Below are 11,285 nucleotides of genomic sequence, written 5' to 3'. Positions count from 1 at the left end.
AATATTTGGTAAAATAGACAAATCATTGAAATTTCAAATCTCTTGACCCACAATAGGTTTATTTAGAAGACACAAAAGTAAAACTAGCATTGAAAATTAAAAAAAATTATTATATTGCATGACTAGGATTTGCAGACTTTCTGGTGCTAGCTGATAAAAAGCAAGGAAAACAATCATAAATAACACCAAATACATGGGCCATAAAAGTAATATTGTAATCCTAGTAGGTAAAAGTCCTTTCATACAAGAAAACCTAGAAGCAATTAGGAGAAAAAAATGAATTTATGTAGACACTATGACAAAGTTCATGATGTGCTATAGAATACTTTAAACAAAGACAAAGAGAGAAATGGTATGTAACATACAAATATTACATTCAAGTATATATTTTATTTGAGAAATGCCTATTGATTATTTTATTATCCAAGAAAACTAACATCTAACTCTGGTAATATAAAAGAAATTTAAAAGGATGGTAATATTTTCTCTAATGGCAAACTAAAACATTTAAAAATTATATAAAATATACATGGATCTCATAAAATTTATTTTTGATTTCACGAGAAAATTAAAATCAGTAGTCTCTCATAAACAAGTAAATCAGGAGTTCTGAAGCACAAGCTTTCATGAGAAATTCAGCTATTCTTGCAAAGATACACAGGGTGCTTGAGGAGAGCAGAAATTTGAAAGTCTAAAGTCTTATCCCAGCTACTTACTCCACATATACATTCACTGATGCTGGACTCCAAAATTCCACCCTCACCTTTGCAAGTGAATTTCAATACACCCAGGTTTACAACAAGGAAAATTCCTGTGTAGAGTTGGCACTGTGTGGAACAATATCCTCCCTGTGATTGGTTAGCACAGATAACCCTCAGGGAGATTTTCATTCAATTCAAATTCAAGAAAGAAAAGGAATGATTCTGACATAAGTTTCCTATGTACACATATGAATACACCTCAGTCAAACTCTACATCATGTACTACAAGATTGGGATGTTAATTAGAAGAAGATGTACTCCATGTTTATATAAATAAGTCAAATTATACTGTACTGTCATGTATAACTAAAAAGAACAACAACAAAAAGATTATGTGGCTGGGCATGGTGATGCACATATGCAACCCCAGGAGTCTAAGGCAGGAGGATCTCAAGTCCGAAACCAACCTCAGCAACTTAATGAGATCTTCTCTAAAAACAACAGCAAAAAAATAAATTAAAAAGACTAGGTATATAACTTAATGGTAGCACACCACTGAGTTTAATAAAGAAAGAAAAAAAAAAAGAGGAAAAGGAGGAAGCAGCAGCACCAGAACATAGATGCTAGCTTCTAAGATTTCTCACAGATAAAATTGTGAATTAAATGAGCAAGTACTATTCACAATGAAACAATTCTTAATATCTTAGTGTCAGCAAAAGCAAGAGACAGGTGTGACACTCCTATTTCATTGCTCCGTGTAGCTGTGATTATATGCGTGTATCACTGTACCTGGGTTAGCATTGTTTCTTAAACCTGAACATTCATATCATCTCTAACTTAAGCATTGTTTCTTAAACCTGAACATTCATATCATCTCTAACTTACCCATTCAACTAAAGAACAACCATTACAGATGCGCAATGAATTACATAGAAAATAATTAGGTTACAAGGACACAAAATATTAATGTAAAACTTGGAAAGAATTCAGATGCCATTAAAAGGAGAAGAAATAAATGAACCATGTGGTATTTAGTAGACTGGAAATCATATAGCAGTGAAACTACATGAACTACTAGCACTTCTATATGTAACATATATGGTATATAACACAATATGTAATATCATCTTATGCATATAATATTGATATTAGGAACAAATTATGTGAGAATAAGAAGTATAACAGTGTGGATAATTCAGCAAAAGAAAACTTATTTCATGATCACAAAGGAATTATCTCCATAAAATACTACTCTCTTGATCTTTAATATACAAGCACAGTGAAAATTAGAAAAGAAAAGCCTTGAAATTATTTACTTAAATTTAGTCCTTAGATTTAAATGTGACTTTAAATAGGTTCTTTGAATTATCTTAAAAAAACTTATAGCCCAAATTCAGCCTGAGAAGTTGATACATTTAAGAGACTCTGTAAAGAGAAAGAGCCCGCACCTGTGTAAATACAAATACAAGGCTCTTCCCAAATTGCCCTCAACCCCTCATAAAAACTGCAAAGAATTTCTGTCTCTTATCTTATCTGTAAAGGCTAGGTGGCTGACCCAAAAGCAAACTTTGCTGGCACAAAAGCAACCTTAAAGATAACCCTCCTCTCAGAGGTCAGGGTGACCCACAACTTAAAATAACATTGTATACAATTTCATATGTTAACCAATTAAAAAGAACACTGTAAAACTGTTTGCCTTTCATTATAAAAGCCTGTTGAACAAGTGCTCGGGCCTCTTAGCATCACAGGTTACCGAGTGCGTGGAGGACCAGGCTTGAGCTTGCTAATAAATGACTCTTTGTTGCTTGCATTGATCATGGTCTCTGGTGGTCTTTGTGGTGTCTCGAGCCACTGGGCACAACATATGGGGGCTCGCCCGGGATACCCCAAGCCCACACAGATACCTGATCATAGAGTCATAAGTGACATCATTGGCCGGTGAGTAAGGCATTGCCGTATTTCTGTCTGGATTGCCTGCAGGTTCTGGTTCTGGGCTGGTAAAGTGCTGGCGGACGCACTATAGGACCCCAGCAGGATCTCGGGACACGTCCCCTCGACCCAACTGGGCAGCCTTTGTGCTGCATCTGGGCAACCTTTGTGTTGCATCTGGGCGATTCTGTGTCACAATCGGAAATTTTTGTTTTTGTTGACAAAATACCAACTGGCCAACTTTGATCTAGCGCGCTATATGTCTGTCTGTTTGTGTATTGTACCATACGGTCTTTACTCTTGTCTCATATTAAATTCTTTATTGTATTAGTCCGATCTTAGGCTTAGGGATACTCATTGCAGGGTACTTTATAGTCCTTCTCCTTGTTCCTAAGATATTTGTTTACTCCAATCCCCCTAGGCAGAGAGCTCAGCAGCTACATTCCTCAAAAGTAGTGGGAAATAATGTTTTGTGATTTTCTGCATTCAAACCTAACCTGATTTCTCAACCAGAAAAAAAAAAGGGGGGGCGGTTAAAAAGTCCTGGGCAATCCCTCCCTCCCCCTGCCTGGCCTTGCTGAAGCCTGCATTGGAATGTACACTGTAGCAGTCTCAGCAGGAGATGTGGGAGTAACCTGAGGGGGGAAAAAAATAGTGTCATTTTAAACTCCTGGGATGGTACACAAAACTAACTCATTTTCTAGGATTTTTGTTTTGTTTTGTTTTTCTTTAATGCTGTATTTCTGAGCTCATAATTTTGATCCTACATACCTAGGTTAATGATTTTTTTTTTTGATCAGTTCTATTTTTATCCAACTCTAGAGTTATTTTTAAACATCTGTTACATTGCAATGGAGATAAAGTTACAAGGCCTTTGATTTTTGTGTTATTTGTATGTTGTGCTGTCTGATATCATGTTTTGTCTGTATCAAAACTGAGCGCTCCTAAAATTAAAATTTTAAAAAATGGATCCAAATACTTTTATTCATGTGATTTAAAAGGGTTCAATTTAAATTGGGTAAACTAATAAAAGTGAAATGTCTTTAGAAATAATTTGCACGTCTCTAGGTGGTCAAACTAATGAAATGTTGATGTTAAACAATGTCTAATATCAATTGTTTCTAGGACTTTTCTTCAACAGGAAAGAGACAGCAAATACTGTTCAGGACACTTGTCTGATATCTTTTTTTTTTTTTTGCAGAATAAGTGAATTAAATTTAACATGTATGGGACTACTCAAATGTGTTTGCTAGTGACATCTGATTAATTTGTAAAGTTAAAATGCTAATTGTTAAATAACATTAAGTACTCTTAAGTCCTTAAATTCCATGGACTAACATACTCAAACATTATTGGTGTTTTCATAGGTTAATAAATTAAAAAGTGTTTAAAATTGCTTTGTGTCATTACTAAAAACAAGGTTATTAAGAGTTATGTCCTAACAGGTACAACCTGGACGGTGAGCATTCCATCTGCTCCCTTACCACTTCCCCCTGCTCCCCCTCCAGTTCTGCAAAGCTCCAAGAAGCTCTTAGATTTGGATTTAGAGTTACCATCACCCCTCTCACTGTGTTTCAGTTACAGTACTATAAACAACAAAGTATTTTATCTTGTTAAAATGGAGTAATTTATCTAAATTGAGAAATTTCATGAGAGTTGTTTCAAAATGTGAACAAAAAGGTGTTGACAGAAAGGAAAGAGAAAATAAAAGGTTCTGGGTATGGAAATATATTTAGTAAAAGGGAAAAGGAAATGTTTCTGGGTAAGAAAGTGTTTATGTGATGAACTATACGAAGGTCTAAGTAAGTGCTAAGAAAGTCTGTTTGTAAGTAAAAGGCAGGTTTCAACAAGTTTGCCTGTAACTAAGTTGGTTGTATGTATGTGAGACAGCTAAAGCTATTTAAAGTTTTTCCTAAGGTGAAATACTAATGTTCTGATATAAACCAAAGTTTAATCGATATGGTAAAATGACATGGTAAAATGACAAGGATTTCTTAGAAACACTAATTTACTCTTAACTTTGTGTCTACTAAGTTTTATTATTTAGAACAATTAGTCTTAAAAATTGGGGTGTATACAGTTATGGTTAAACAACTGTTAGAGTATTGTACTATGTTACAGAGTCTACATTTTTCTTTAAAAACTAAATTTGGTAAGATAAAAGTGTCAAGATAATTGTGAAATGGTCACCAGTTGTATGATAAATGTGTTCATATTTTCCAGGTATACAAGTTTTTAAAGCAGGGAATTTATCAAGTGCTGCCATTCTCCAGAATAAACTTGTCTGTAATGGTAATCTTAAACTTAAGGAGTACATTTTATTGGGGATTTATTTTATCATTTAATGTTCTATTATGGGACCTATTATCAATAAGATATATGTAAAATTGGTTACTTATTTCACTGAGATAAAAATTGAAATGTAAATGTATATCTAAGTGTTAGTGACAGACTAATTTGTTTAAAGGTTCATATCGTAGGTGAAAGCATTTTGCCACACAAAAGGAAAGTTAAAAGCTTTCTCAGCCTTTCTTTGATTCATGTTTTAGATACAATGTTAAATTGTGTTAATTATAAAGTTTATACAGACTCAGGAAACAGTATATGTAAACTACTTAATGATATTTAAGGAAGAAGCAAAGATCAACATCAAAATTAGAACACTTAAGATCTGTAAAGAGCCATGCCTTACCTGAGATAAGGCTCTGCCTCCCACCTTACTGCATGTTAGAGTGACTCCAAAATAAGTCAGACTACAGCTTATTTAAAGTTATAGTCAAAAGATTGGTTTTTGTTGTAAAATTACTATGATCTCAAATAGGGGATATAATGTGGTTCTCAGTCAAAATTCAAGATAGCTATTATACAAGCTGAATATGTTTTTACTCTTGCTAATTTCACTTTGTAAAACTGTTGCCTGTTACTGTTTTGCAGAAGTAGCTGCTCCAGAACATACAACCTAGGTAACTTGTGATAATAAGCCATCACCTATAGAACAGATAGTGGTAACTTCCAGTACTAATACAGACTCCAGTTAGATCAAAGGGTAAATAACTGTAAAGTTATGGACATTAAAGTTAAAGCCCAGTACTCTTAGTTTATGACTGGTGAGACTAGCTTGCTGGATGATTAAGATCAAACTTAGAAATTGGAATTAAATACAGAGGCCAAGAAAAAAAAAAAAAAAAAACAGTATCGTGCCCTCAAAGTCAGCCTGAACCTAGGGAATAAGAGGACTTCTCTAAAGGAGCACTGCAACTCTGGGTCACACAACCTCCTGATCAAGGAGATTTTTGAGACTAGAGGATGAAAAATCACTCAGTGCATCTCCTGCAGAGGAGGGTCATGGAAAATGGGAGACATCCCTTCATGCTTCCAAAGGAAGCCACCTCATCAAGAGACCCTGCCTAACCAATGGCACTGGTGGAGCTAAGAAGCTGCTCTTAAGTTCTCTATGAATGGCCTCTGTGGGAACTCAGCTGACTTTTTAACAAGACAGGGACCAGGTCAATTTGACCAGATTGATCTTAGACACCCAGCAAAACAGTCAAAACCAAACTATAGCCATTCTTGGGCATTTAAAAGAAATAATAGTTAAATGTAACTTAAGATGTACACTTGTATTAGCCCACTAGAATGAAGACTGGAAGCTACAAATGAAAGAAAGATTCTTCAGCAAATGTGCCTGATAACTATCAAGAGAAACTTCCAGAGTCAGAAGTTTTTAGTTAGTTTAAGACCTTCCTAAGCTACACAGGTAGACTTAATCTATGTTTGCTCCTATGATTATCTAGGCCTAAGTAACAGAATTATAGAGATCTCTACTAAACACAGGTTATACCAATAAAGGGATATTTTACAAGAATCAGATGACATTAAGTAGCTTAACTGTATTTTCTGGGGACATCTATGACATTAAGCGTTAAATGTTGTGTTTACATTCCTGATAACCTGGACAATGTTAAAGTTCCCAAAGAAAGGCCATGTCCTCTCCAGCCTTTGTTAGACCTAGGTATGGGAACAATTTCTCAGTTCTTCCACCTCCTGGTGAGAGATTGACTTCCGTCATTTTCATGATACTCAGTGGCATGTTTCAGATGCTGCAATCTTTACTTTGTACTAATCTCATTTCAGTACTCATGTCTTTTTGTTCTTCTCTCATAGAAGCACTCACCCCCAGATGACTTTACAACCTGCACTTCCCCAGCCAGACTTCTACCTTGGACCCCTCCATTGACCTGATTTTTAAAAGGGAACTCCAAACTGCTTGCCCCACACTTCCCCCTTTCAGCTTCGAAGCAGCCAGAATGATCGACGCCCCTTTCCCTACAGCAGCAAGGAGTTCCTATAGCAAAAGGGGGGGATGAAGCCAGAATTAAGAACAGGTAGTTAGGGTAGAAGTAGGGGATCGGGTCAAATCGAGGAAATGAAGGCCATGAAACCCATCTGCCTCTGGAAGTTGGAGACTGCCCCTTGGAGAATAAAATGTTAAGGATCTCCAAAGCTCATTGATTACCAAATTTACCTGCCTTTAAAGACTATAAGCAAGGAGGTCTATGTGCAGCCCTGGGAGAAGAATGTTGCTTTTATATAGATCACTCTGGGATAATCAAGGATAGTATGGGCAAAGTCAGAGAAGGACTAACAAACAGAAAGAAAGAACAGGAAGCTAGTCAGAGCTGGTTTGAATCCTGGTTCAATTTTTCCCCTTGGTTAACTACTCTGGTGTCCGCTATAGTGGGACCCCTAATATTGTTGCTACTAGCTTTAACTATAGGACGTTGTATGTTCAATAAGTTAATTGCTTTTGTTAAAGATAGAATAAATACGGTACAGCTAATGGTGGTAAGGACCCAATATCAGCCCGTAAAGCAGCAAGGGTTAAAACTATAGAGACCCAAGATTGGCTCTCTTAGTGTTCTTGGAAAGGGGGGAATGTAAAGATAGAAAGAGCCCGCACCTGTGTAAATACAAATACAAGGCTCTTCCCAAATTGCCCTCAACCCCTCATAAAAGCTGCAAAGAATTTCCGTCTCTTATCTGTAAAGGCTAGGGGGCTGACCCAAAAGCAAACTTTGCTGGCACAAAAGCAACCTTAAAGATAACCCTCCTCTCGGAGGTCAGGGTGACCCAGAACTTAAAATAACATTGTATACGATTTTATATGTTAACCAATTCAAAAGAACACTGTAAAACTGTTTGCCTTTCATTATAAAAGCCTGCTGAACAAGGGCTCGGGCCTCTTAGCATCACTGGTTACCTAGTGTGCGGAGGACCAGGCTTGAGCTTGCTAATAAATGACTCTTTGTTGCTTGTATTGATCATGGTCTCTGGTGGTCTTTGTGGTGTCTCGAGCCGCTGGGCACAACAACTCTAAACATGCAGTCATTTGTCTTTCTCTGTTTTAATGAGGATTTACCAAGAGTTGCCACTATATAGATATTTCCTCTTTAAAAAAATGATTAATGTAAATTTGTCTATTATTCCATTTTCCAAAAAGATAACTTTTTTATTCTAAAAAGGAAAATCAGTTTTACGTGCCTTTATAAAAAATTATATTTTTGCTTTTTGTTGATTCTTTTTAAAAAGCAGATAGCTCAGGCTTGAATTAATCCTTAAACCACTGAGACACTTTGTTATTTTATTAACATGAGTTACATGGACTTTGGATGTAAATAGACTTGCATTCACATATTCTGCAATCTGATGTTTGTCAATGAGAGTGTTACATTATTTCTCTCAATTTCCATCACACACTAAAATTGAATTACTAATACTAGTTTGCTAACATATTGTGAAAAGTAGTAACAATGGTCCATATGTTAAGAAGAAGATGTTCTATAGAGGTTGAAGTCATCACAGATTTTCATATTAAGCTGAAGTTTCCATCATGAGTTATTATCCACAGACTGACTGACTGGCATGGAATCTGAGAAACAGGTCAGAGACCAAAAAATATTACATGATTAATAATGCTATTCTGAAAAATTACATGACTCTAAGATCAACAAAAAAATGACAGAAAAAAAATATAGCACTGTGCCATTAAACTGAAATATGTGGATCAAAATATCTCAGCAGATTACCATGAGTCATGGGAGGATTTTATTTCCCCTTTTAGTGCATAGGACCAATTGTCACACATTTGTAGGAAACCAATGGATACAGAAGGGTAGAAAATAAGGTGATTATGTAGAGCAGAAAAGAAAGCTGAGTTCTAAGAATGTCATATGGAGCGACTCAGGGATGTTCTTGCATCACAAACTATCCAACTCTTTTTTTTTATTTTAAGAATCTTTTTCTACAATAACTTTATTCTATTTATTTTTATGTGTCACTGAGGATTGAACACAGGGCCTCACATGTGCTAGGCAGGCAAACTACTACTGAGCTATGACCTGAGCACCACAAACCACCCCATTTTATTGTCTTTAAACAAGTTTCTATTTAGCTCAAGGTTCTGATTTAGGCAAGATGGGCCACGTCTAGGCTGGCCTTGATGGTATTCATGTGAGTGAGGTTGGCAGGAGCTGAGCTTGTCCTAGAGGCCCTCCCTGGCAAGTTTTTTGGTGACTGGTTCCTATCTTTGTGGCCTCATTTCATGGGCATATATGTCTCTCACCATCCAGATGATAGATTAAATTACAAACACAAGATGTCCAGAAAACTAAGAGTAGAACAATATTTTAAAAGTCCATTGTAATGCATTCACTAAAGTTGCACTACATTAACATAAAATAGAATAAACATAAAATTGTAAGCAAGTGACTGAGTGAATTAAATATCAAAATAGACAATTCCCCCACAGGTATTTGCTGGTAAACATAAATAGTACCAATGTGTAACTTAATGAATGTTGAAGAGTACAAAAGTAACCATTTCTGTGCAAATTCAGATTAATTGGGGCCATATTCCTGGGATACATGCTACTCAATATATTTTTTAAAAATGAATTTTCTGTATCATTATGACCTAAAGAATGTAGTTGCTATATTGCTCTCACAAATTAGAATTCAACAATATTATTATAAAGAAAAGATTCAGTGGACATAATTTCCTAAGTATGTACAATGAACATATTCATTCTTTTCATTTGTAGAACTGATACCGCCATTTACTGGTGACGAGTTCTGCTCCTTCTAATGTTGAAGATTGAACACTAGAGAAGCACGCCAAGGCAAGCATATTAAGCAGGTTTTATTTAAAGGTAATGATACAGACTTCTCCCCGCAGGAAGAAGGGGGCCATGGCTGATGTTCTAAAAGTCCCAAGAAGTGAGCGCACCTGTCCTTAATTCTGGCTTCAGAACCATTTTCTAATTTAGCTTCCATTTTGAACTCATTTTCTAAAAGACAGAAAAGGTGATAAATATGTCTAGTAATTAATTTGCAAGATGCAAACAGAATAAACAAAATTTTAGTCTCTGAAAATGAAGAGCATATGCAATAGATTTAAGGATGTTTAAGTCAATGTGACTTAAAGGACGAGATAGATATTTTAGAAATGAAATACAAAAGTTGATTTGATATCATAACAAAAGTAAAACCTAGTCTTCTAAATGTTATGTCATATTCTGTTTTCTATTGATACAAAAAAATACCTGGGCCCACTGGGCCAAATAAGATAAAAAAAAAAAAAAAAAAAAAAAAAAAAAGAAATCTGTTTCTTTAGCTTACATTTTGGGAGGTAGAACCCAAGATCAGTTCTAAGGCCCACAGATTCATCATCTGATGAGGGCCTTTTGGATACATCACCCAATAGTGGATGGCATCATGAAAGAGGCCCATGAATAAAGGAAAGATCAATCACATGGAAGACAGGGAGCAAGAGAGGCTCAGGGGCCAGACTTCGTCTTACAATGATTTGCTGTCACATAAAGTAACCTGGGTTCCTCCAGAACTCTATTATATAATGTGTTCAAGAACCTATCACTAGTCCCCACTTCTTAAATATCCCACCAACTCTACACTGACACACTGAGCTTCTAGCACCCAAAATTACAAGGGACACACTCAATTCCTTTCCAATCCACAGAAATTCAGGACCACAATCATATCACTGTTGGTGACATTATGAATTTTCATTTCTGAGATAAAGTAGTTTTCACAACTTTTTTATGTTGGAAGGTTATCTACAAATAATACAGGAAACAGAAATGTCCTTAGTTCTCTTTACTTGTGTTTAACTATTTTGACAGGTTTGTTTTGTTGAGAATGTCCTGTAATGCAGGCCTTCTAATTGTGAATTCTTTTAACATTTGTTTATCATGGTCAATTTTTATTTCATCTTCAAATGTGAAACAATTTTGCTGGATATAAATTCTTGGTTGGCATCCACTTTCTTGCAGAACTTGAAATATGTGGTTCCATGACCTCCTAGATTGGAGGGTATGGTTTGAGAAATCAGTTGAGATCTGAATGGGTTTTTGCCTATATATAATTTGCATTTTATTCTCTCAAAGTCTTTAAGATTTTATCCTTATTCTGAATTTAGTCATTTTCATTATAATGTGTCTTTATTAAAGTCTGCTGTAATTTTTTACATTTAGGGTCCTGTTATCCTCTTGTATTTGATATTCTATTCCATTCTTTAGGTTTGGGAACATTTTTCATATTATGTCATTGGAAAGATTGCGCATTCCTTTTCTATATGTGT

Source organism: Sciurus vulgaris (assembly GCF_902686455.1).
Source record: "Sciurus vulgaris genome assembly, chromosome: 9".
NCBI classification, from domain to species: domain Eukaryota; kingdom Metazoa; phylum Chordata; class Mammalia; order Rodentia; family Sciuridae; genus Sciurus; species Sciurus vulgaris.
The sequence above is the reverse complement of the archived record's forward strand: the minus strand, read 5'-3'. Positions refer to the sequence as shown.